The sequence below is a fragment of the Oncorhynchus masou genome, unplaced genomic scaffold, assembly GCF_036934945.1.
Source record: "Oncorhynchus masou masou isolate Uvic2021 unplaced genomic scaffold, UVic_Omas_1.1 unplaced_scaffold_1305, whole genome shotgun sequence".
Classification (NCBI taxonomy): Eukaryota; Metazoa; Chordata; class Actinopteri; order Salmoniformes; family Salmonidae; genus Oncorhynchus; species Oncorhynchus masou.
Window position 1 is genome coordinate 24,029 of NW_027002908.1, and position 27,738 is coordinate 51,766.

At 44.7% G+C, this 27,738-nt stretch overlaps 1 pseudogene; it reads right to left on the minus strand.

Annotated features, from left to right (window-relative positions):
* LOC135530260 (multidrug and toxin extrusion protein 1-like) overlaps nucleotides 1–27,738 on the minus strand; it is a 94,669-nt pseudogene that overhangs the window by 21,484 nt on the left and 45,447 nt on the right.

Here is a 27,738-nt window from a genome sequence, read left to right on the forward strand (position 1 = left end):
GGCAGGTTAGTGGAGTGATAGAGAACTTTTGATATGGCAGGTTAGTGGAGTGATAGAGAACCTTTGATATGGCAGGTTAGTGGAGTGATACAGAAAATTTGAGACGGCAGGCTAGTGGAGTGATATAGAACCTTTGATATGGCAGGTTAGTGGAGTGATACAGAACCTTTGATATGGCAGGTTTGAGGTGATACAGAACCTTTGAGACGGCAGGTTAGAGGTGATACACAACGTTTGATATGGCAGGTTAGTGGAGTGATACAGAACCTTTGATATGGCAGGTTAGAGGTGATACAGAACCTTTGAGATGGCAGGTTAGTGGAGTGATACAGAACCTTTGATATGGCAGGTTATTGGAGTGATACAGAACCTTTGAGATGGCAGATTAATGGAGTGATACAGAACCTTTGAGATGGAGATTAGAGGTGATACAGAATCTTTGATATGGCAGGTTAGAGGTGATACAGAACCTTTGATATGGCAGGTTAGTGGAGTGATACAGAACCTTTGATATGGCAGGTTAGTGGAGTGATACAGAACCTTTGAGATGGCAGGTTTGTGGAGTGATACAGAACCTTTGATATGGCAGGTTAGTGGAGTGATACAGAACCTTTGATATGGCAGGTTAGTGGAGTGATACAGAACCTTTGAGATGGCAGGTTTGTTGAGTGATACAGAACCTTTGAGATGGCAGGTTAGAGGTGAAACAGAACCTTTGTGATGGCAGGTTAGTGTAGTGATACAGAACCTTTGATGTGGCAGGTTAGTGGAGTGATACAGAACCTTTGATATGGCAGGTTAGTGGAGTGATACAGAACCGTTGAGATGGCAGGTTAGAGGTGATACAGAATCTTTGATATGGCAGGTTAGAGGTGATACAGAACCTTTGAGACGGCAGGTTAGTGGAGTGATACAGAACCTTTGAGATGGCAGGTTAATGGAGTGATACAGAACCTTTGAGACGGCAGGTTAGAGGTGATACAGAACCTTTGAGATGGCAGGTTAAAGGTGATACATAACCTTTGAGATGGCAGGTTAGAGGAGTGATACAGAACCTTTGAGATGGCAGGTTAGAGGAGTGAAACAGAACCTTTGAGATGGCAGGTTAGTGGAGTGATACAGAACCTTTGATATGGCAGGTTAGTGGAGTGATACAGAACCATTGAGACGGCAGGTTAGTGGAGTGATACAGAACCTTTGATATGGCAGGTTAGTGGAGTGATACAGAACCTTTGATATGGCAGGTTAGTGGAGTGATACAGAACCTTTGAGACGGCAGGTTAGAGGTGATACAGAACCTTTGAGATGGCAGGTTAGTGGAGTGATACAGAACCATTGACCCGGCAGGTTAGTGGAGTGATACAGAACCTTTGATATAGAAGGTTAGTGGAGTGATACAGAACCTTTGAGACGGCAGGTTAGTGGAGTGATACAGAACCTTTGAGATGGCAGGTTAGAGGAGTGATACAGAACCTTTGAGACGGCAGGTTAGAGGTGATACAGAACCTTTGAGATGGCAGGTTAGTGGAGTGATACAGAACCATTGAGCCGGCAGGTTAGTGGAGTGATACAGAACCTTTGAGATAGCAGGTTAGTGGAGTGATACAGAACCTTTGATTTAGCAGGTTAGTGGAGTGATACAGAACCTTTGAGACGGCAGGTTAGTGGTGTGATACAGAACCTTTGAGATGGCAGGTTAGTGGAGTGATGCAGAACCTTTGAGACGGCAGGTTAGAGGTGATACAGAACCTTTGAGATGGCAGGTTAGTGGAGTGATACAGAACCATTGACCCGGCAGGTTAGTGGAGTGATACAGAACCTTTGATATAGCAGGTTAGTGGAGTGATACAGAACCTTTGATATGGCAGGTTAGTGGAGTGATACAGAACCTTTGATTTAGCAGGTTAGTGGAGTGATACAGAACCTTTGAGACGGCAGGTTAGTGGAGTGATACAGAACCTTTGAGACGGCAGGTTAGAGGTGATACAGAACGTTTGATATGGCAGGTTAAAGGAGTGATACAGAACCTTTGATATGGCAGGTTAGAGGTGATACAGAACCTTTGAGATGGCAGGTTAGTGGAGTGATACAGAACCTTTGAGATGGCAGGTTAGTGGAGTGATACAGAACCTTTGAGATGGCAGGTTAGTGGAGTGATACAGAACCTTTGATATGGCAGGTTAGAGGTGATACAGAACCTTTGAGATGGCAGGTTAGAGGTGATACAGAACCTTTGATATGGCAGGTTAGTGGATTGATACAGAACCATTGAGACGGCAGGTTAGTGGAGTGATACAGAACCTTTGAGATGGCAGGTTAGTGGAGTGATACAGAACCATTGAGACGGCAGGTTATTGGAGTGATACAGAACCTTTGATATGGCAGGTTAGAGGTGATACAGAACCTTTGAGACGGCAGGTTAGTGGAGTGATACAGAACCTTTGAGATGGCAGGTAGGTGGAATGATACAAAACCATTGAGACGGCAGGTTAGTGGAGTGATACAGAACCTTTGAGATGGCAGGTTAGTGGAGTGATACAGAACCTTTGAGATGGCAGGTTAGTGGAGTGATACAGAACCTTTGAGACGGCAGGTTAGTGGAGTGATACAGAACCTTTGATATGGCAGGTTAAAGGTGATACATAACCTTTGAGATGGCAGGTTAGAGGAGTGATACAGAACCTTTGAGATGGCAGGTTAGAGGAGTGATACAGAACCTTTGAGATGGCAGGTTAGTGGAGTGATACAGAACCTTTGATATGGCAGGTTAGTGGAGTGATACAGAACCATTGACCCGGCAGGTTAGTGGAGTGATACAGAACCTTTGATATAGAAGGTTAGTGGAGTGATACAGAACCTTTGAGACGGCAGGTTAGTGGAGTGATACAGAACCTTTGAGATGGCAGGTTAGTGGAGTGATACATAACCTTTGAGATGGCAGGTTAGAGGTGATATAGGACCTTTGATATGGCAGGTTAGAGGAGTGATAAAGAACCTTTGAGATGGCAGGTTAGAGGAGTGATACAGAACCTTTGAGACGGCAGGTTAGAGGTGATACAGAACCTTTGAGATGGCAGGTTAGTGGAGTGATACAGAACCATTGAGCCGGCAGGTTAGTGGAGTGATACAGAACCTTTGAGATAGCAGGTTAGTGGAGTGATACAGAACCTTTGATTCAGCAGGTTAGTGGAGTGATACAGAACCTTTGAGACCTTAGGTTAGTGGAGTGATACAGAACCTTTGAGATAGCAGGTTAGTGGAGTGATACAGAACCTTTGAGACGGCAGGTTAGTGGAGTGATACAGAACCTTTGAGATGGCAGGTTAGTGGAGTGATACAGAACCTTTGATATGGCAGGTTAGTGGAGTGATACAGAACCTTTGATGTGGCAGGTTAGTGGAGTGATACAGAACCTTTGATATGGCAGGTTAGTGGAGTGATACAGAACCTTTGATATGGCGGGTTAGTTGAGTGATACAGAACTTTTGATATGGCAGGTTAGTGGAGTGATAGAGAACTTTTGATATGGCAGGTTAGTGGAGTGATAGAGAACCTTTGATATGGCAGGTTAGTGGAGTGATACAGAAAATTTGAGACGGCAGGCTAGTGGAGTGATATAGAACCTTTGATATGGCAGGTTAGTGGAGTGATACAGAACCTTTGATATGGCAGGTTTGAGGTGATACAGAACCTTTGAGACGGCAGGTTAGAGGTGATACACAACGTTTGATATGGCAGGTTAGTGGAGTGATACAGAACCTTTGATATGGCAGGTTAGAGGTGATACAGAACCTTTGAGATGGCAGGTTAGTGGAGTGATACAGAACCTTTGATATGGCAGGTTATTGGAGTGATACAGAACCTTTGAGATGGCAGATTAATGGAGTGATACAGAACCTTTGAGATGGAGATTAGAGGTGATACAGAATCTTTGATATGGCAGGTTAGAGGTGATACAGAACCTTTGATATGGCAGGTTAGTGGAGTGATACAGAACCTTTGATATGGCAGGTTAGTGGAGTGATACAGAACCTTTGAGATGGCAGGTTTGTGGAGTGATACAGAACCTTTGATATGGCAGGTTAGTGGAGTGATACAGAACCTTTGATATGGCAGGTTAGTGGAGTGATACAGAACCTTTGAGATGGCAGGTTTGTTGAGTGATACAGAACCTTTGAGATGGCAGGTTAGAGGTGAAACAGAACCTTTGTGATGGCAGGTTAGTGTAGTGATACAGAACCTTTGATGTGGCAGGTTAGTGGAGTGATACAGAACCTTTGATATGGCAGGTTAGTGGAGTGATACAGAACCGTTGAGATGGCAGGTTAGAGGTGATACAGAATCTTTGATATGGCAGGTTAGAGGTGATACAGAACCTTTGAGACGGCAGGTTAGTGGAGTGATACAGAACCTTTGAGATGGCAGGTTAGTGGAGTGATACAGAACCTTTGAGACGGCAGGTTAGAGGTGATACAGAACCTTTGAGATGGCAGGTTAAAGGTGATACATAACCTTTGAGATGGCAGGTTAGAGGAGTGATACAGAACCTTTGAGATGGCAAGTTAGAGGAGTGATACAGAACCTTTGAGATGGCAGGTTAGTGGAGTGATACAGAACCTTTGATATGGCAGGTTAGTGGAGTGATACAGAACCATTGAGACGGCAGGTTAGTGGAGTGATACAGAACCTTTGATATGGCAGGTTAGTGGAGTGATACAGAACCTTTGAGACGGCAGGTTAGAGGTGATACAGAACCTTTGAGATGGCAGGTTAGTGGAGTGATACAGAACCATTGACCCGGCAGGTTAGTGGAGTGATACAGAACCTTTGATATAGAAGGTTAGTGGAGTGATACAGAACCTTTGAGACGGCAGGTTAGTGGAGTGATACAGAACCTTTGAGATGGCAGGTTAGAGGAGTGATACAGAACCTTTGAGACGGCAGGTTAGAGGTGATACAGAACCTTTGAGATGGCAGGTTAGTGGAGTGATACAGAACCATTGAGCCGGCAGGTTAGTGGAGTGATACAGAACCTTTGAGATAGCAGGTTATTGGAGTGATACAGAACCTTTGATTTAGCAGGTTAGTGGAGTGATACAGAACCTTTGAGACGGCAGGTTAGTGGAGTGATACAGAACCTTTGAGATGGCAGGTTAGTGGAGTGATGCAGAACCTTTGAGACGGCAGGTTAGAGGTGATACAGAACCTTTGAGATGGCAGGTTAGTGGAGTGATACAGAACCATTGACCCGGCAGGTTAGTGGAGTGATACAGAACCTTTGATATAGCAGGTTAGTGGAGTGATACAGAACCTTTGATATGGCAGGTTAGTGGAGTGATACAGAACCTTTGATTTAGCAGGTTAGTGGAGTGATACAGAACCTTTGAGACGGCAGGTTAGTGGAGTGATACAGAACCTTTGAGACGGCAGGTTAGAGGTGATACAGAACCTTTGAGATGGCAGGTTAGTGGAGTGATACAGAACCATTGACCCGGCAGGTTAGTGGAGTGATACAGAACCTTTGATATAGAAGGTTAGTGGAGTGATACAGAACCTTTGAGACGGCAGGTTAGTGGAGTGATACAGAACCTTTGAGATGGCAGGTTAGAGGAGTGATACAGAACCTTTGAGACGGCAGGTTAGAGGTGATACAGAACCTTTGAGATGGCAGGTTAGTGGAGTGATACAGAACCATTGAGCAGGCAGGTTAGTGGAGTGATACAGAACCTTTGATTTAGCAGGTTAGTGGAGTGATACAGAACCTTTGAGACGGCAGGTTAGTGGAGTGATACAGAACCTTTGAGATAGCAGGTTAGTGGAGTGATACAGAACCTTTGATTTAGCAGGTTAGTGGAGTGATACAGAACCTTTGATATGGCACGTTAGTGGAGTGATACAGAACCTTTGATGTGGCAGGTTAGTGGAGTGATACAGAACCTTTGATATGGCAGGTTAGTGGAGTGATACAGAACCTTTGATATGGCGGGTTAGTTGAGTGATACAGAACCTTTGATATGACAGGTTAGTGTAGTGATACAGAACCTTTGATATGGCAGGTTAGTGGAGTGATACAGAACCTTTGATATGGCAGGTTAGTGGAGTGATACAGAACCTTTGAGATGGCAGGTTAGTGGATTGATACAGAACCTTTGAAATGGCAGGTTAGAGGTGAAACAGAACCTTTGTGATGGCAGGTTAGTGTAGTGATACAGAACCTTTGATGTGGCAGGTTAGTGGAGTGATACAGAACCTTTGATATGGCAGGTTAGTGTAGTGATACAGAACCTTTGATGTGGCAGGTTAGTGGAGTGATACAGAACCTTTGATATGGCAGGTTAGTGGAGTGATAGAGAACTTTTGATATGGCAGGTTAGTGGAGTGATAGAGAACCTTTGATATGGCAGGTTAGTGGAGTGATACAGAACCTTTGAGACGGCAGGCTAGTGGAGTGATATAGAACCTTTGATATGGCAGGTTAGTGGAGTGATACAGAACCTTTGATATGGTAGGTTCGTGGAGTGATACAGAACCTTTGATATGGCAGGTTTGAGGTGATACAGAACCTTTGAGACGGCAGGTTAGTGGAGTGATACAGAACCTTTGAGATAGCAGGTTAGTGGAGTGATACAGAACCTTTGATTTAGCAGGTTAGTGGAGTGACACAGAACCTTTGAGACGGCAGGTTAGTGGAGTGATACAGAACCTTTGATATGGCACGTTAGTGGAGTGATACAGAACCTTTGATGTGGCAGGTTAGTGGAGTGATACAGAACCTTTGATATGGCAGGTTAGTGGAGTGATACAGAACCTTTGATATGGCGGGTTAGTTGAGTGATACAGAACCTTTGATATGACAGGTTAGTGTAGTGATACAGAACCTTTGATATGGCAGGTTAGTGGAGTGATACAGAACCTTTGATATGGCAGGTTAGTGGAGTGATACAGAACCTTTGAGATGGCAGGTTAGTGGATTGATACAGAACCTTTGAGACGGCAGGTTTGTGGAGTGATACAGAACCTTTGAAATGGCAGGTTAGAGGTGAAACAGAACCTTTGTGATGGCAGGTTAGTGTAGTGATACAGAACCTTTGATGTGGCAGGTTAGTGGAGTGATACAGAACCTTTGATATGGCAGGTTAGTGTAGTGATACAGAACCTTTGATGTGGCAGGTTAGTGGAGTGATACAGAACCTTTGATATGGCAGGTTAGTGGAGTGATAGAGAACTTTTGATATGGCAGGTTAGTGGAGTGATAGAGAACCTTTGATATGGCAGGTTAGTGGAGTGATACAGAACCTTTGAGACGGCAGGCTAGTAGGAGTGATATAGAACCTTTGATATGGCAGGTTAGTGGAGTGATACAGAACCTTTGATATGGTAGGTTCGTGGAGTGATACAGAACCTTTGATATGGCAGGTTTGAGGTGATACAGAACCTTTGAGACGGCAGGTTAGAGGTGATACACAACGTTTGATATGGCAGGTTAGTGGAGTGATACAGAACCTTTGATATGGCAGGTTAGAGGTGATACAGAACCTTTGAGATGGCAGGTTAGTGGAGTGATACAGAACCTTTGATATGGCAGGTTATTGGAGTGATACAGAACCTTTGAGATGGCAGATTAATGGAGTGATACAGAACCTTTGAGATGGAGATTAGAGGTGATACAGAATCTTTGATATGGCAGGTTAGAGGTGATACAGAACCTTTGATATGGCAGGTTAGTGGAGTGATACAGAACCTTTGATATGGCAGGTTAGTGGAGTGATACAGAACCTTTGAGATGGCAGGTTTGTTGAGTGATACAGAACCTTTGAGATGGCAGGTTAGAGGTGAAACAGAACCTTTGTGATGGCAGGTTAGTGTAGTGATACAGAACCTTTGATGTGGCAGGTTAGTGGAGTGATACAGAACCTTTGATATGGCAGGTTAGTGTAGTGATACAGAACCTTAGATGTGGCAGGTTAGTGGAGTGATACAGAACCTTTGAGATGGCAGGTTAGAGGTGATACAGAATCTTTGATATGGCAGGTTAGAGGTGATACAGAACCTTTGATATGGCAGGTTAGTGGAGTGATACAGAACCTTTGATATGGCAGGTTAGAGGTGAAACAGAACCTTTGATATGGCAGGTTAGTGGAGTGATACAGAACCTTTGATATGGCAGGTTAGTGGAGTGATACAAAACCTTTGAGATGGCAGGTTAGTGGAGTGATACAGAACCTTTGAGATGGCAGGTTAGTGGAGTGATACAGAACCTTTGAGATGGCAGGTTAGTGGAGTGATACAGAACCTTTGAGATGGCAGGTTAGAGGAGTTAGAGGCAGGTTAGAGGAGTGATACAGAACCTTTGAGATGGCAGGTAGGTGGAGTGATACAGAACCTTTGAGATGGCAGGTTAGAGGTGATACATAACCTTTGAGATGGCAGGTTAGAGGAGTGATACAGAACCTTTGTTATGGCAGGTTAGAGGTGATACATAACCTTTGAGATGGCAGGTTAGTGGAGTGATACAGAACCTTTGAGATGGCAGGTTAGTGGAGTGATACAGAACCTTTGAGATGGCAGGTTAGAGGTGATACAGAACCTTTGAGATGGCAGGTTAGAGGTGATACAGAACCTTTGAGATGGCAGGTTAGAGGTGATACAGAACCTTTGAGATGGCAGGTCAGTGGAGTGATACAGAACCTTTGAGACGGCAGGTTAGTGGAGTGATACAGAACCTTTGAGACGGCAGGTTAGAGGTGATACAGAACCTTTGATATGGCAGGTTAGAGGAGTGATACAGAACCTTTTATATGGCAGCTTAGAGGTGAAACAGAACCTTTGAGATGGCAGGTTAGAGGTGATACAGAACCTTTGAGATGGCAGGTTATTGGAGTGATACAGAACCTTTGAGATGGCAGGTTAGTGGAGTGATACAGAACCTTTGAGATGGCAGGTTAGAGGTGAAACAGAACCTTTGATATGACAGGTTAGAGGTGAAACAGAACCTTTTACTGTAGGGTTTCTCAATACTGATCCTTAGCACTCAGCCTTAGTGCTACACACGGATTCAAACTTATGGCTTGATGATACATTGATTAGTTGAATCAAGTATGTTAGTGCTACTGCCAAAACCAGAAATGTGCATCCCTTTTGGTTACCAGGAGCAGGATTGGGAAACCCTATAGTGCATGTGAACAGAACAGACTGCTACTCCTCTCTCAGATAGATGATCTGTTCACACACAGTTGGACTCTGGCATGGGACCGGAGCTCAAATACAACCTCAACATTATAGACCATCTCTGACCAAACTACAACTAAAGGAGACCAGTTATGTCATAACGTGAACAAAGCCTTCCTGTTCTGTTCTGACCTCCCTCCCTCCCTCCCAGGTGGTTAAAGAGTAACATTGTGATATAACATCTCCTGTCACGTATTACTATTACACTGAGACACTAGGGTCAATTTAGGCTGACCAGGAGAGGACATCTGCCCTGAGCTCACTGCTTTTAAGGGTACGTGGTGGGGGCTAGGTCGTAGTGGCGAGGGGAATGTGCTGGGGATAAGGTCATAGTGGCTAGGGGAATGTGCTGGGGATTAGGGCGTAGTGGCTAGGGGAATGTGCTTGGGATTAGGTCGTAGTGGCTAGGGGAATGTGCTGGGGATTAGGTCGTAGTGGCGTAGGGGGAATGTGCTGTGGATTAGGTCGTAGTGGCTAGGGGAATGTGCTGGGGATTAGGTCATAGTGGCTAGGGGAATGTGCTGGGGATTAGGGCGTAGTGGCTAGGGGAATGTGCTTGGGATTAGGTCGTAGTGGCTAGGGGAATGTGCTGGGGATTAGGTCGTAGTGGCGAGGGGAATGTGCTGTGGATTAGGTCGTAGTGGCTAGGGGAATGTGCTGGGGATTAGGTCGTAGTGGCGGGGAATGTGTTGGGGATCAGGGCGTAGTGGCTAGGGGAATGTGCTGGGGATTAGGTCATAGTGGCTAGGGGAATGTGCTGGGGATTAGGTCGTAGTGGCGAGGGAATGTGCTGAGGATTAGGTCGTAGTGGCTAGGGGAATGTGTTGGGGATTAGGTCGTAGTGGCGAGGGGAATGTGCTGGGAATTAGGTCGTAGTGGCTAGGGGAATGTGCTGGGGATTAGGTCGTAGTGGTGAGGGGAATGTGCTGGGGATTAGGGCGTAGTGGCTAGGGAATGTGCTGGGGATTAGGTCGTAGTGGCTAGGGGAATGTGCTGGGGATTAGGTCGTAGTGGCGAGTGGAATGTGCTGGGGATTAGGTCGTAGTGGCTAGGGGAATGTGCTGGGGATTAGGTCGTAGTGGCGGGGAATGTGCTGGGGATTAGGTCGTAGTGGCTAGGGGAATGTGCTGGGGATTAGGTCGTAGTGGCGAGGGGAATGTGCTGGGGATCAGGGCGTAGTGGCTAGGGGAATGTGCTGGGGATTAGGTCGTAGTGGCTAGGGGAATGTGCTGGGGATTAGGTCGTAGTGGCGAGGGAATGTGCTGGGGATTAGGTCGTAGTGGCTAGGGGAATGTGCTGGGGATTAGGTCGTAGTGGCTAGGGGAATGTGCTGGGGATTAGGTCGTAGTGGCGAGGGGAATGTGCTGGGGATTAGGTCGTAGTGGCGGGGAATGTGCTGGGGATTAGGTCGTAGTGGCGAGGGGAATGTGCTGGGGATTAGGTCGTAGTGGCGAGGGGAATGTGCTGGGGATTAGGTCGTAGTGGCGAGGGGAATGTGCTGGGGATTAGGTCGTAGTGGCTAGGGGAATGTGCTGGGGATTAGGTCGTAGTGGCTAGGGGAATGTGCTGGGGATTAGGTCATAGTGGCTACGGGAATGTGCTGGGGATTCGGTCGTAGTGGCTACGGGAATGTGCTGGGGATTAGGTCGTAGTGGCGAGGGGAATGTGCTGGGGATTAGGTCGTAGTGGCGAGGGATTAGGGTGTGCTGGGGGGAATGTGCTTTTGATTAGGTCGTAGTGGCGAGGGGAATGTGCTGGGGGGCTAGGTCGTAGTGGCTAGGGGAATGTGCTGGGGATTAGGTCGTAGTGACTAGGGGAATGTGCTGGGGATTAGGTCGTAGTGGCTAGGGGAATGTGCTGGGGATTAGGTCGTAGTGGCTAGGGGAATATGCTGGGGATTAGGTCGTAGTGGCTAGGGGAAGGTGCTGGGGATTAGGTCGTAGTGGCTAGGGGAATGTGCTGGGGATTAGGTCGTAGTGGCTAGGGGAATGTGCTGGGGATTAGGTCGTAGTGGCTAGGGGAATGTGCTGGGGATTAGGTCGTAGTGGCTAGGGGAATGTGCTGGGGATTAGGGCGTAGTGGCGAGGGGAATGTGCTGTGGATTAGGGCGTAGTGGCTAGGGGAATGTGCTGGGGATTCGGTCGTAGTGGCTACGGGAATGTGCTGGGGATTAGGTCGTAGTGGCTAGGGGAATGTGCTGGGGATTAGGTCGTAGTGGCGAGGGGAATGTGCTTTTGATTAGGTCGTAGTGGCGAGGGGAATGTGCTGGGGGCTAGGTCGTAGTGGCTAGGGGAATGTGCTGGGGATTAGGTCGTAGTGACTAGGGGAATGTGCTGGGGATTAGGTCGTAGTGGCTAGGGGAATGTGCTGGGGATTAGGTCGTAGTGGCTAGGGGAATATGCTGGGGATTAGGTCGTAGTGGCTAGGGGAAGGTGCTGGGGATTAGGTCGTAGTGGCTAGGGGAATGTGCTGGGGATTAGGTCGTAGTGGCTAGGGGAATGTGCTGGGGATTAGGTCGTAGTGGCTAGGGGAATGTGCTGGGGATTAGGTCGTAGTGGCTAGGGGAATGTGCTGGGGATTAGGGCGTAGTGGCGTAGTGGGGGAATGTGCTGTGGATTAGGTCGTAGTGGCTAGGGGAATGTGTTGGGGATTAGGCCGTAGTGGCTAGGGGGATGTGCTGGGGATTAGGTCGTAGTGGCTAGGGGAATGTGCTGGGGATTAGGTCGTAGTGGCTAGGGGAATGTGCTGGGGATTAGGTTGTAGTGGCTAGGGGAATGTGCTTGGGATTAGGTCGTAGTGGCTAGGGGAATGTGCTGGGGATTAGGTCGTAGTGGCTAGGGGAATGTGCTGGGGATTAGGGCGTAGTGGCTAGGGTAATGTGCTAGGGATTAGGGCGTAGTGGCTAGGGGAATGTGCTGGGGATTAGGGCGTAGTGGCTAGGGGAATGTGCTGGGGATTAGGGCGTAGTGGCTAGGGGAATGTGCTGGGGATTAGGGCGTAGTGGCTAGGGGAATGTGCTAGGGATTAGGGCGTAGTGGCTAGGGGAATGTGCTGGGGATTAGGGCGTAGTGGCTAGGGGAATGTGCTAGGGAATTAAGGTGTAGTGGCTAGGGGAATGTGCTAGGGATTAGCGCGTAGTGGCTGGGGGAATGTGCTGGGGATTAGGGCGTAGTGGCTAGTGGAATGTGCTAGGGATTAGGGCATAGTGGCTAGGGGAATGTGCTAGGGATTAGGGCGTAGTGGCTAGGGGAATGTGCTAGGGATTAGGGCGTACTGGCTAGGGGAATGTGCTAGGGATTAGGGCGTAGTGGCTAGAGGAAGGTGCTAGGGATTAGCGCGTGGTGGCGAGGGACAGGTGTTGGGGTTAGGGTGTAGTGGCTCGGGGAATATGCTAGGGATTAGGGCGTAGTGGCGAGGGGAATGTGCTGGGGATTAGGGCGTAGTGGCTAGGGGCTAGTGTTTAGTTAATAGGTGCTTGTGGTTAGGGGTTAGAGTTACACATACCTTCCCAGGTGGCCTTGTGCAGACCCTGCCAGACAATATAGCAGTAGAGAAAGACAGCCAGGGAGTACTGGGAGATGGAGTTGGCTGCAGCAGAACCACTGAGACAGAGATTTTTAAAGTCAAGTAGTACTGGGAGATGGAGTTGGTTATTATAGAACCACTGAGACAGACAGAGAAATATATATATATATATACAGTACCAGTCAAAATTCTGGACACACCTACTCATGCAAGGGTTTTTCTTTATTTGAACTACTTTCCACATCGTATAATTATTATAATTTTTTTTACCTTTATTTAACTAGGCAAATCAGTTAAAACCTCTTATGGATAGGTGAGACGCTAGCGTCTCAACTGGCCAATTGCCAGGGGAAATGCAGAGCGCGGGATTCAAATAAAATGCTATAAAATTCTAACTTTCATTAAATTACACATGTAAGATACTCAATTAAAGCTACACTCGTTGTGAATCCAGCCAACATGTCAGATTTAAAAAAATGCTTTTCGGCGAAAGCATAAGAAGCTATTATCTGATCGCCTGCACCATCTGCACCAGCAGTAAACAAAGGAGCTAGCATATTACAACCCTGCAGGCGCTACACAAAACACTGAAATAAAATATAAAACATGCATTACCTTTGACGAGCTTCTTTTGTTGGCACTCCAATATGTCCCATAAACATCACAATTTGTCCTTTTGTTCGATTAATTCCATCCATATATATCGAAAATGTCCATTTATAAAGTACGTTTGATCAACAACAAAAAACAGCTTACAAAAACGCAACGTCACTACAAAATATTTAAAAAGTTGCCTATAAACTTTGCCAAACTATTTAAAACTACTTTTGTAATACAACGTTAGGTATTTTTAAACGTTAATAATCGATCAAATTGTAGACGGGGCAATCTGTATTCAATATAGGAACGAAAAGAAACCAGCACTGCTTTTCACGTCTTGCGCAACTCACAAAAGTGTCCTCAGTTCCGAGTTGGCCTACTTTCTCATAGCACAAAGGAATAACCTCAACCATATTCCAAAGACTGGCGACATCATGTGGAAGCGGTAGAAACTGAAAACAGGTTCCTATTAAATATCCAATGGCAAAGACAATTTAGTGAACAGAGAGGGCGAAAAAAATTCAAATCTGAACAGTTAGTCCTCTGGGTTTTGCCTGCTACATAAGTTCTGTTATACTCACAGACATGATTCAAACAGTTTTAGAAACTTTTCTATCCAAATCTATTAATAATATGCATATCGTATATTCTTGGCATGAATAGCAGGAAGTTGAAATTGGGCACGCTATTTATCCAAAAGTGAAAATTCTGCCCCTAGCTTTAAGAAGTTTTAAGACCAAATTGTTATTTTCAATGACGGCCTAGGAACAGTGGGTTAACTGCCGTGTTCAGGAGGAGAACAACAGATTTGTACCTTGTCAGTTCGGGATTTGACACTACAACCTTTCGGTTAATAGTCCAACGTTCTAACCACTAGGCTATCTGCCGCATGCCTAAGGCATGTTCACGCAGATGAGCAGGGACCCTGGCCATCTTTCTTTTAGTGTTTTTCAGAGTCAGTAGAAAGGCCTCCTTAGTGTCAAAAGTTTTCATGACTGTGACCTTGATTGCCTAACGTCTGTAAGCTGTTAGTGTCTTAATGACCGTTCCACAGGTGCATGTTTATTAATTGTTTATGGTTCATTGAACAAGCATGAGAAACAGTGTTTAAACCCTTTACAATGAAGACCTGTGAAGTTACTTGGATTTTTACGAATTATCTTTGAAAGACAGGGTCCTGAAAAAGGCTGTGTTTAAATGCATGTCAACGGAAAAGCAAAACTATTTAGATTCGTGTTTATTTGAAGAGGAAAATCTGAGCACTTAATTAACACAAACATACTGCATAGGAAACACAGCAGGAAAAAACAGACAGAAACAGTCAGACAGATACCTCCCATCCCATAATAGAAACAGTCAGACAAATAACCCCCATCCCATAATAGAAACAGTCAGACAAATACCTCCCATCCCATAATAGAAACAGTCAGACAGACACCTCCCATCCCATAATAGAAACAGTCAGACAGATACCTACCCTCCCATAATAGAAACAGTCAGACAGATACCTACCCTCCCATCCCATAATAGAAACAGTCAGACAGATACCTCCCATCCCATAATAGAAACAGTCAGACAAATACCTACCCTCCCATCCCATAATAGAAACAGTCAGACAAATACCTCCCATCCCATAATAGAAACAGTCAGACAGATACCTACCCTCCCATCCCATAATAGAAACAGTCAGACAGATACCTCCCATCCCATAATAGAAACAGTCAGACAAATACCTCCCATCCCATAATAGAAACAGTCAGACAAATACCTCCCATCCCATAATAGAAACAGTCAGACAGATACCTCCCATCCCATAATAGAAACAGTCAGACAGATACCTACCCTCCCATCCCATAATAGAAACAGTCAGACAGATACCTACCCTCCCATCCCATAATAGAAACAGTCAGACCGATACCTACCCTCCCATCCCATAATAGAAACAGTCAGACAGATACCTCCCATCCCATAATAGAAACAGTCAGACCGATACCTACCCTCCCATCCCATAATAGAAACAGTCAGACAGATACCTCCCATCCCATAATAGAAACAGTCAGACAGATACCTCCCATCCCATAATAGAAACAGTCAGACAGATACCTACCCTCCCATCCCATAATAGAAACAGTCAGACAGATACCTACCCTCCCATCCCATAATAGAAACAGTCAGACAGATACCTACCCTCCCATAATAGAAACAGTCAGACAGATACCTCCCATCCCATAATAGAAACAGTCAGACAGATACCTACCCTCCCATCCCATAATAGAAACAGTCAGACCGATACCTACCCTCCCATCCCATAATAGAAACAGTCAGACCGATACCTACCCTCCCATCCCATAATAGAAACAGTCAGACAGATACCTCCCATCCCATAATAGAAACAGTCAGACAGATACCTCCCATCCCATAATAGAAACAGTCAGACCGATACCTACCCTCCCATCCCATAATAGAAACAGTCAGACAGATACCTACCCTCCCATCCCATAATAGAAACAGTCAGACCGATACCTACCCTCCCATCCCATAATAGAAACAGTCAGACAGATACCTCCCATCCCATAATAGAAACAGTCAGACCGATACCTACCCTCCCATCCAATAATAGAAACAGTCAGACAGATACCTCCCCTCCCATCCCATAATAGAAACAGTCAGACAGATACCTACCCTCCCATCCCATAATAGAAACAGTCAGACAGATACCTCCCATCCCATAATAGAAACAGTCAGACCAGATACCTACCCTCCCATCCCATAATAGAAACAGTCAGACAGATACCTCCCATCCCATAATAGAAACAGTCAGACAGATACCTCCCATCCCATAATAGAAACAGTCAGACAGATACCTACCCTCCCATCCCATAATAGAAACAGTCAGACAGATACCTACCCTCCCATCCCATAATAGAAACAGTCAGACAGATACCTACCCTCCCATAATAGAAACAGTCAGACAGATACCTCCCTCCCATCCCATAATAGAAACAGTCAGACCGATACCTACCCTCCCATCCCATAATAGAAACAGTCAGACCGATACCTACCCTCCCATCCCATAATAGAAACAGTCAGACAGATACCTCCCATCCCATAATAGAAACAGTCAGACAGATACCTCCCATCCCATAATAGAAACAGTCAGACCGATACCTACCCTCCCATCCCATAATAGAAACAGTCAGACAGATACCTCCCATCCCATAATAGAAACAGTCAGACAGATACCTACCCTCCCATCCCATAATAGAAACAGTCAGACAGATACCTACCCTCCCATCCCATAATAGAAACAGTCAGACAGATACCTCCCATCCCATAATAGAAACAGTCAGACAGATACCTCCCCTCCCATCCCATAATAGAAACAGTCAGACAGATACCTCCCCCTCCCATCCCATAATAGAAACAGTCAGACAGATACCTACCCTCCCATCCCATAATAGAAACAGTCAGACAGATACCTCCCATCCCATAATAGAAACAGTCAGACCGATACCTCCCATCCCATAATAGAAACAGTCAGACCGATACCTACCCTCCCATCCCATAATAGAAACAGTCAGACAGATACCTACCCTCCCATCCCATAATAGAAACAGTCAGACAGATACCTCCCATCCCATAATAGAAACAGTCAGACAGATACCTCCCATCCCATAATAGAAACAGTCAGACAGATACCTCCCATCCCATAATAGAAACAGTCAGACAGATTCCTCCCATCCCATAATAGAAACAGTCAGACAGATACCTCCCATCCCATAATAGAAACAGTCAGACAGATACCTACCCTCCCATCCCATAATAGAAACAGTCAGACAGATACCTCCCATCCCATAATAGAAACAGTCAGACAGATACCTCCCATCCCATAATAGAAACAGTCAGACAGATACCTCCCATCCCATAATAGAAACAGTCAGACAGATACCTCCCATCCCATAATAGAAACAGTCAGACAAATACACTCCCATCGCATACTAGAAACAGTCAGACAGATACCTCCCATCCCATAATAGAAACAGTCAGACAGATTCCTCCCATCCCATAATAGAAACAGTCAGACAGATACCTCCCATCCCATAATAGAAACAGTCAGACAGATTCCTCCCATCCCATAATAGAAACAGTCAGACAGATACCTCCCATCCCATAATAGAAACAGTCAGACAGATACCTCCCATCCCATAATAGAAACAGTCAGACAAATACCTCCCATCCCATAATAGAAACAGTCAGACCGATACCTACCCTCCCATCCCATAATAGAAACAGTCAGACAGATACCTCCCCTCCCATCCCATAATAGAAACAGTCAGACAGATACCTCCCATCCCATCCCATAATAGAAACAGTCAGACAGATTCCTCCCATCCCATAATAGAAACAGTCAGACAGATACCTCCCATCCCATAATAGAAACAGTCAGACAGATACCTACCCTCCCATCCCATAATAGAAACAGTCAGACAGATACCTCCCATCCCATAATAGAAACAGTCAGACCGATACCTACCCTCCCATAATAGAAACAGTCAGACAGATACCTACCCTCCCATCCCATAATAGAAACAGTCAGAGATATCTACCCTCCCATCCCATAATAGAAACAGTCAGACAAATACCTCCCATCCCATACTAGAAACAGTCAGACAGATACCTCCCATCCCATAATAGAAACAGTCAGACAGATACCTACCCTCCCATCCCATAATAGAAACAGTCAGACAGATACCTCCCATCCCATAATAGAAACAGTCAGACAGATACCTACCCTCCCATCCCATAATAGAAACAGTCAGACAGATACCTACCCTCCCATCCCATAATAGAAACAGTCAGACAAATACCTCCGATCCCATAATAGAAACAGTCAGACAGATACCTACCCTCCCATCCCATACTAGAAACAGTCAGACAGATATCTCCCATCCCATACTAGAAACAGTCAGACAGATACCTACCCTCCCATCCCATAATAGAAACAGTCAGACCGATACCTACCCTCCCATCCCATAATAGAAACAGTCAGACAGATACCTCCCATCCCATAATAGAAACAGTCAGACAGATACCTCCCATCCCATAATAGAAACAGTCAGACAGATACCTCCCATCCCATAATAGAAACAGTCAGACAGATACCTCCCATCCCATAATAGAAACAGTCAGACAGATACCTACCCTCCCATCCCATAATAGAAACAGTCAGACAGATACCTCCCCTCCCATCCCATAATAGAAACAGTCAGACAGATACCTCCCATCCCATAATAGAAACAGTCAGACAGATTCCTCCCATCCCATAATAGAAACAGTCAGACAGATACCTCCCATCCCATAATAGAAACAGTCAGACAGATACCTACCCTCCCATCCCATAATAGAAACAGTCAGACAGATACCTCCCATCCCATAATAGAAACAGTCAGACCGATACCTACCCTCCCATCCCATAATAGAAAGAGTCAGACAGATACCTACCCTCCCATCCCATAATAGAAACAGTCAGAGAGATATCTACCCTCCCATCCCATAATAGAAACAGTCAGACAAATACCTCCCATCCCATAATAGAAACAGTCAGACAGATACCTCCCATCCCATACTAGAAACAGTCAGACAGATACCTCCCATCCCATAATAGAAACAGTCAGACAGATACCTACCCTCCCATCCCATAATAGAAACAGTCAGACAGATACCTCCCATCCCATAATAGAAACAGTCAGACAGATACCTACCCTCCCATCCCATAATAGAAACAGTCAGACAGATACCTACCCTCCCATCCCATAATAGAAACAGTCAGACAAATACCTCCGATCCCATAATAGAAACAGTCAGACAGATACCTACCCTCCCATCCCATAATAGAAACAGTCAGACAGATACCTCCCATCCCATAATAGAAACAGTCAGACAGATACCTACCCTCCCATCCCATACTAGAAACAGTCAGACAGATACCTCCCATCCCATACTAGAAACAGTCAGACAGATACCTACCCTCCCATCCCATAATAGAAACAGTCAGACCGATACCTACCCTCCCATCCCATAATAGAAACAGTCAGACAGATACCTCCCATCCCATAATAGAAACAGTCAGACAGATACCTCCCATCCCATAATAGAAACAGTCAGACAGATACCTCCCATCCCATAATAGAAACAGTCAGACAGATACCTCAAATCCCATAATAGAAACAGTCAGACAAATACCTCCCATCCCATAATAGAAACAGTCAGACAGATACCTACCCTCCCATCCCATAATAGAAACAGTCAGACAGATACCTCCCATCCCATAATAGAAACAGTCAGACAGATACCTACCCTCCCATCCCATAATAGAAACAGTCAGACAGATACCTCCCATCCCATAATAGAAACAGTCAGACCGATACCTACCCTCCCATCCCATAATAGAAACAGTCAGACAGATACCTACCCTCCCATCCCATAATAGAAACAGTCAGAGAGATATCTACCCTCCCATCCCATAATAGAAACAGTCAGACAAATACCTCCCATCCCATACTAGAAACAGTCAGACAGATACCTCCCATCCCATAATAGAAACAGTCAGACAGATACCTACCCTCCCATCCCATACTAGAAACAGTCAGACAGATACCTCCCATCCCATAATAGAAACAGTCAGACCGATACCTACCCTCCCATCCCATAATAGAAACAGTCAGACAGATACCTCCCATCCCATAATAGAAACAGTCAGACAGATACCTCCCATCCCATAATAGAAACAGTCAGACAGATACCTCCCATCCCATAATAGAAACAGTCAGACAGATACCTCCCATCCCATAATAGAAACAGTCAGACAGATACCTCCCATCCCATAATAGAAACAGTCAGACAAATACCTCCCATCCCATAATAGAAACAGTCAGACCGATACCTACCCTCCCATCCCATAATAGAAACAGTCAGACAGATACCTCCCCTCCCATCCCATAATAGAAACAGTCAGACAGATACCTCCCATCCCATAATAGAAACAGTCAGACAGATTCCTCCCATCCCATAATAGAAACAGTCAGACAGATACCTCCCATCCCATAATAGAAACAGTCAGACAGATACCTACCCTCCCATCCCATAATAGAAACAGTCAGACAGATACCTCCCATCCCATAATAGAAACAGTCAGACCGATACCTACCCTCCCATCCCATAATAGAAACAGTCAGACAGATACCTACCCTCCCATCCCATAATAGAAACAGTCAGAGAGATATCTACCCTCCCATCCCATAATAGAAACAGTCAGACAAATACCTCCCATCCCATACTAGAAACAGTCAGACAGATACCTCCCATCCCATAATAGAAACAGTCAGACAGATACCTACCCTCCCATCCCATAATAGAAACAGTCAGACAGATACCTCCCATCCCATAATAGAAACAGTCAGACAGATACCTACCCTCCCATCCCATAATAGAAACAGTCAGACAGATACCTACCCTCCCATCCCATAATAGAAACAGTCAGACAAATACCTCCGATCCCATAATAGAAACAGTCAGACAGATACCTACCCTCCCATCCCATACTAGAAACAGTCAGACAGATACCTCCCATCCCATACTAGAAACAGTCAGACAGATACCTACCCTCCCATCCCATAATAGAAACAGTCAGACCGATACCTACCCTCCCATCCCATAATAGAAACAGTCAGACAGATACCTCCCATCCCATAATAGAAACAGTCAGACAGATACCTCCCATCCCATAATAGAAACAGTCAGACAGATACCTCCCATCCCATAATAGAAACAGTCAGACAGATACCTCAAATCCCATAATAGAAACAGTCAGACAAATACCTCCCATCCCATAATAGAAACAGTCAGACAGATACCTACCCTCCCATCCCATAATAGAAACAGTCAGACAGATACCTCCCATCCCATAATAGAAACAGTCAGACAAATACCTCCCATCCCATAATAGAAACAGTCAGACAAATACCTCCCATCCCATAATAGAAACAGTCAGACAGATACCTCCCCTCCCATAATAGAAACAGTCAGACAGATACCTCCCATCCCATAATAGAAACAGTCAGACAGATTCCTCCCATCCCATAATAGAAACAGTCAGACAGATACCTCCCATCCCATAATAGAAACAGTCAGACAGATACCTACCCTCCCATCCCATAATAGAAACAGTCAGACAAATACCTCCCATCCCATAATAGAAACAGTCAGACAAATACCTCCCATCCCATAATAGAAACAGTCAGACAGATACCTCCCATCCCATAATAGAAACAGTCAGACAAATACCTCCCATCCCATCCCATAATAGAAACAGTCAGACAGATACCTCCCATCCCATAATAGAAACAGTCAGACAAATACCTCCCATCCCATAATAGAAACAGTCAGACAAATACCTCCCATCCCATAATAGAAACAGTCAGACAAATACCTCCCATCCCATAATAGAAACAGTCAGACAAATACCTCCCATCCCATAATAGAAACAGTCAGACAGATACCTACCCTCCCATCCCATAATAGAAACAGTCAGACAGATACCTCCCATCCCATAATAGAAACAGTCAGACAAATACCTCCCATCCCATAATAGAAACAGTCAGACAAATACCTCTCATCCCATAATAGAAACAGTCAGACAAATACCTCCCATCCCATAATAGAAACAGTCAGACAGATACCTCAAATCCCATAATAGAAACAGTCAGACAAATACCTCCCATCCCATAATAGAAACAGTCAGACAGATACCTACCCTCCCATCCCATAATAGAAACAGTCAGACAGATACCTCCCATCCCATAATAGAAACAGTCAGACAGATACCTACCCTCCCATCCCATAATAGAAACAGTCAGACAGATACCTCCCATCCCATAATAGAAACAGTCAGATCCCCAGTCAGACAGATATACCTACCCTCACATCCCATAATAGAAACAGTCAGACAGATACCTACCCTCCCATCCCATAATAGAAACAGTCAGAGAGATATCTACCCTCCCATCCCATAATAGAAACAGTCAGACAAATACCTCCCATCCCATACTAGAAACAGTCAGACAGATACCTCCCATCCCATAATAGAAACAGTCAGACAGATACCTACCCTCCCATCCCATAATAGAAACAGTCAGACAGATACCTCCCATCCCATAATAGAAACAGTCAGACAGATACCTACCCTCCCATCCCATAATAGAAACAGTCAGACAGATACCTACCCTCCCATCCCATAATAGAAACAGTCAGACAAATACCTCCGATCCCATAATAGAAACAGTCAGACAGATACCTACCCTCCCATCCCATACTAGAAACAGTCAGACAGATACCTCCCATCCCATACTAGAAACAGTCAGACAGATACCTCCCATCCCATAATAGAAACAGTCAGACAGATACCTCCCATCCCATAATAGAAACAGTCAGACAGATACCTCCCATCCCATAATAGAAACAGTCAGACAGATACCTCCCATCCCATAATAGAAACAGTCAGACAAATACCTCCCATCCCATAATAGAAACAGTCAGACCGATACCTACCCTCCCCATACAGAGTCCGATATCCCCAGTACCCTCCCATCCCATAATAGAAACAGTCAGACAGATACCTCCCCTCCCATCCCATAATAGAAACAGTCAGACAGATACCTCCCATCCCATAATAGAAACAGTCAGACAGATTCCTCCCATCCCATAATAGAAACAGTCAGACAGATACCTCCCATCCCATAATAGAAACAGTCAGACAGATACCTACCCTCCCATCCCATAATAGAAACAGTCAGACAGATACCTCCCATCCCATAATAGAAACAGTCAGACCGATACCTACCCTCCCATCCCATAATAGAAACAGTCAGACAGATACCTACCCTCCCATCCCATAATAGAAACAGTCAGAGAGATATCTACCCTCCCATCCCATAATAGAAACAGTCAGACAAATACCTCCCATCCCATACTAGAAACAGTCAGACAGATACCTCCCATCCCATAATAGAAACAGTCAGACAGATACCTACCCTCCCATCCCATAATAGAAACAGTCAGACAGATACCTCCCATCCCATCCCATAATAGAAACAGTCAGACAGATACCTACCCTCCCATCCCATAATAGAAACAGTCAGACAGATACCTACCCTCCCATCCCATAATAGAAACAGTCAGACAAATACCTCCGATCCCATAATAGAAACAGTCAGACAGATACCTACCCTCCCATCCCATAATAGAAACAGTCAGACAAATACCTCCGATCCCATAATAGAAACAGTCAGACAGATACCTACCCTCCCATCCCATAATAGAAACAGTCAGACAGATACCTACCCTCCCATCCCATAATAGAAACAGTCAGACAAATACCTCCGATCCCATACTAGAAACAGTCAGACAGATACCTACCCTCCCATCCCATAATAGAAACAGTCAGACAGATACCTACCCTCCCATCCCATAATAGAAACAGTCAGACAGATACCTCCCATCCCATAATAGAAACAGTCAGACAGATACCTCCCATCCCATAATAGAAACAGTCAGACAGATACCTCCCATCCCATAATAGAAACAGTCAGACAGATACCTCAAATCCCATAATAGAAACAGTCAGACAAATACCTCCCATCCCATAATAGAAACAGTCAGACAGATACCTACCCTCCCATCCCATAATAGAAACAGTCAGACAGATACCTCCCATCCCATAATAGAAACAGTCAGACAGATACCTCCCATCCCATAATAGAAACAGTCAGACAAATACCTCCCATCCCATAATAGAAACAGTCAGACAAATACCTCCCATCCCATAATAGAAACAGTCAGACAGATACCTCCCCTCCCATAATAGAAACAGTCAGACAGATACCTCCCATCCCATAATAGAAACAGTCAGACAGATTCCTCCCATCCCATAATAGAAACAGTCAGACAGATACCTCCCATCCCATAATAGAAACAGTCAGACAGATACCTACCCTCCCATCCCATAATAGAAACAGTCAGACAAATACCTCCCATCCCATAATAGAAACAGTCAGACAAATACCTCCCATCCCATAATAGAAACAGTCAGACAGATACCTCCCATCCCATAATAGAAACAGTCAGACAAATACCTCCCATCCCATCCCATAATAGAAACAGTCAGACAGATACCTCCCATCCCATAATAGAAACAGTCAGACAAATACCTCCCATCCCATAATAGAAACAGTCAGACAAATACCTCCCATCCCATAATAGAAACAGTCAGATCCCATCTAGAAACAGTCAGACTCCCATCCCATAATAGAAACAGTCAGACAAATACCTCCCATCCCATAATAGAAACAGTCAGACAAATACCTCCCATCCCATAATCCCATAATAGAAACAGTCAGACAGATACCTCCCATCCCATCCCATAATAATAGAAACAGTCAGACAAATACCTCCCATCCCATAATAGAAACAGTCAGACAAATACCTCCCATCCCATAATAGAAACAGTCAGACAAATACCTCCCATCCCATAATAGAAACAGTCAGAGAAATACCTCCCATCCCATAATAGAAACAGTCAGACAAATACCTCCCATCCCATAATAGAAACAGTCAGACAAATACCTCCCATCCCATAATAGAAACAGTCAGACAAATACCTCCCATCCCATAATAGAAACAGTCAGACAGATACCTCCCATCCCATAATAGAAACAGTCAGACAAATACCTCCCATCCCATAATAGAAACAGTCAGACAAATACCTCCCATCCCATACTAGAAACAGTCAGACAAATACCTCCCATCCTATAATAGAAACAGTCAGACAAATATCCCCTCCCATCCCATAATAGAAACAGTCAGACAAATACCTCCCATCCCATAATAGAAACAGTCAGACAGATACCTCCCATCCCATAATAGAAACAGTCAGACAAATACCTCCCATCCCATAATAGAAACAGTCAGACAAATACCTCCCATCCCATAATAGAAACAGTCAGACAAATACCTCCCATCCCATAATAGAAACAGTCAGACAGATACCTCCCATCCCATAATAGAAACAGTCAGACAAATACCTCCCATCCCATACTAGAAACAGTCAGACAAATACCTCCCATCCCATAATAGAAACAGTCAGACAATAATAGAAACAAACAGATACCTCCCATCCCATAATAGAAACAGTCAGACAGATACCTCCCATCCCATAATAGAAACAGTCAGACAGATACCTCCCATCCCATACTAGAAACAGTCAGACAGATACCTCCCATCCCATACTAGAAACAGTCAGACAGATACCTCCCATCCCATAATAGAAACAGTCAGACAGATACCTCCCATCCCCTCCCATCCCATAATAGAAACAGTCAGACAGATACCTCCCATTCCATAATAGAAACAGTCAGACAGATACCTACCCTCCCATCCCATAATAGAAACAGTCAGACAGATACCTCCCATCCCATAATAGAAACAGTCAGACCGATACCTACCCTCCCATCCCATAATAGAAACAGTCAGACAGATACCTACCCTCCCATCCCATAATAGAAACAGTCAGACAAATACCTCCCATCCCATAATAGAAACAGTCAGACAAATACCTCCCATCCCATAATAGAAACAGTCAGACAAATACCTCCCATCCCATAATAGAAACAGTCAGACAGATACCTCAGACAAATACCTCCCATCCCATAATAGAAACAGTCAGACAAATACCTCCCATCCCATACTAGAAACAGTCAGACAAATACCTCCCATCCCATACTAGAAACAGTCAGACAAATACCTCCCATCCCATAATAGAAACAGTCAGACAAATACCTCCCATCCCATAATAGAAACAGTCAGACAGATACCTCCCATCCCATAATAGAAACAGTCAGACAGATCAGACAAATACCTCCCATCCCATAATAGAAACAGTCAGACAGATATCTACCCTCCCATCCCATAATAGAAACAGTCAGACAGATACCTACCCTCCCATCCCATAATAGAAACAGTCAGACAAATACCTCCCATTCCCAGTCAGACATACATAATAGAAACAGTCAGACAGATACCTCCCATCCCATAATAGAAACAGTCAGACAAATACCTCCCATCCCATACTAGAAACAGTCAGACAAATACCTCCCATCCCATAATAGAAACAGTCAGACAGATACCTCCCATCCCATAATAGAAACAGTCAGACAAATACCTCCCATCCCATAATAGAAACAGTCAGACAAATACCTCCCATCCCATAATAGAAACAGTCAGACAAATACCTAGAAACCCATCCCATAATAGAAACAGTCAGACAAATACCTCCCATCCCATACTAGAAACAGTCAGACAAATACCTCCCATCCCATAATAGAAACAGTCAGACAAATACCTCCCATCCCATAATAGAAACAGTCAGACAAATACCTCCCATCCCATAATAGAAACAGTCACACAGATACCTCCCATCCCATAATAGAAACAGTCAGACAGATACCTCCCATCCCATAATAGAAACAGTCAGACAAATACCTCCCATCCCATAATAGAAACAGTCAGACAAATACCTCCCATCCCATAATAGAAACAGTCAGACAGATACCTCCCATCCCATAATAGAAACAGTCAGACAAATACCTCCCATCCCATAATAGAAACAGTCAGACAAATTCCTCCCATCCCATAATAGAAACAGTCAGACAAATACCTCCCATCCCATAATAGAAACAGTCAGACAAATACCTCCCATCCCATAATAGAAACAGTCAGACAAATACCTCCCATCCCATAATAGAAACTGTCAGACAAATACCTCCCATCCCATAATAGAAACAGTCAGACAAATACCTCCCATCCCATAATAGAAACAGTCACACAGATACCTCCCATCCCATAATAGAAACAGTCAGACAGATACCTCCCATCCCATAATAGAAACAGTCAGACAAATACCTCCCATCCCATAATAGAAACAGTCAGACAAATACCTCCCATCCCATAATAGAAACAGTCAGACAGATACCTCCCATCCCATAATAGAAACAGTCAGACAGATACCTCCCATCCCATAATAGAAACAGTCAGACAGATACCTCCCATCCCATAATAGAAACAGTCAGACAGATACCTCCCATCCCATAATAGAAACAGTCAGACAGATCCCATCCCATAATAGAAACAGTCAGACCTCCCATCCCATAATAGAAACAGTCAGACAAATACCTCCCATCCCATAATAGAAACAGTCAGACAAATACCTCCCATCCCATAATAGAAACAGTCAGACAAATACCTCCCATCCCATAATAGAAACAGTCAGACAGA